A 1,545-nucleotide genomic window follows, 5' to 3' on the forward strand; every position below is an offset into this window, starting at 1 on the left:
GCAGGTATTTCTGAGATATCCCTCTGCATGGGATTCCGCAAAAAGCGCCAACATGATGGAACGCTGCTTTTGGGTCAGACAGAGCAAAGAGGGCCGCACCAGTGGAGATTTCACACAGAACGCTGGCATTCCGGAAGCAAAATAGGCGTCTCCATCTAGTGTGCGAGCCGATCCGCACTGTTAATCAACGACTCCAAGCCGTCCCAACCCAAAAACTGACAACTTTATACATCATAGAAGCACAACTGTCAGTAGAGAGAAGGAGAGAGACGGATTGTAGCGCCGTGCAAGTGTGTGTGTTTGAGAGAGAGAGAAAAGAGAGAGGGGAATAGATTTTGGGCTATGGCATGCAATGTTTCTGTAAGTTATTAATAACTTAAGCTACTCTGAGCACTGCTTTGTCACTTTTTGACTCGTGGGTCAACTCAAATTCACTGCTGTGCGCCGTTCCACCCTGTCGGCTTTCCCATTCACACAGACGTTGGTGCGGTTGCAGTTCTGCATCTACCTCCTTTGCCGACTCAGAGGCGTAAAAGATCTGCCTCTGCAAACCATCTCCGGGCCTTAAACAAAGATGGCGGGGCGCAATAAAGGCGCAACAGCCCTGCAACAACCAGGCCGTGTGAATGCACTATGCAAGTTTACATTTGTAGCCTGTCAGCGTGCATGAGCAAATCTCGCCACTCTCCACAGACCTCTTTTGTCTGATACATTTACTATTTACTATTCTGTATGTAAAGTGTAAGTTCCCAGGAGTGACGTCTGTTTGACAGATGTTGGAAATAAATAATGCCTGTAATGATCATACCATATTCAAAATGACTTAAATCTCATGTCTTGCCCTTACCAACATTTAGTTGAACAGCATGTATGCCTCTCAACTCTGGCTAACGCCTTATGTCTTATTTGCACATCCCTCAGCCTGGGAGGGCATCCTGTTTGCATAAAAAGGGAAATATGAAGTGAGAGCACTTTTTTTTAGGAAAAAATGAGATATAGAGAGAAAAAAACAGAGGGAGGGATAGCCTGCAAGCTGATATGAGAACAGAAATACCAGACAGTTCAGTTTCTTGACGACATAGGTTTGTTTCACTTCTGCAGCAGCTTACAGGTTAACGAACCTTTTTGTTGAACATGTATTTTCGGTCTTTCCAAAGTCACAGATTGATTTAAAGTGCTTTTCTTTATGACATATTCTAATGTGATGTTCTCAAGGTAGCCCCCTCTCCCCTCCCTAATATCCTCTGTAGCCTTCAGTTAACCATCTGCTGGTAAGGGAACACATGGCAGTAGATGTGTTAATGAATGCATAGTTATATAATCAAGACTTGTGGTGGAGGGAAAGACGGAGAGAGCGAGCGGCAGCCAACATCCACATCTCTTGACGAAGTACTTGACAGAAGGTAAAGAAATTCTTTGTGCCACTAGTGCCCTCAAGTGGCCTGAGTTGGCACTTTCCCCCTCCTTTCTTCACCTTTTTCAAACATGACATGACAACTGCTGCTTTGCCTTTTTTTTGTATGAAGGAGAACTCAGGAGACACAG

Source organism: Echiichthys vipera (assembly GCF_963691815.1).
Source record: "Echiichthys vipera genome assembly, chromosome: 13".
Lineage (NCBI taxonomy): Eukaryota > Metazoa > Chordata > Actinopteri > Perciformes > Trachinidae > Echiichthys > Echiichthys vipera.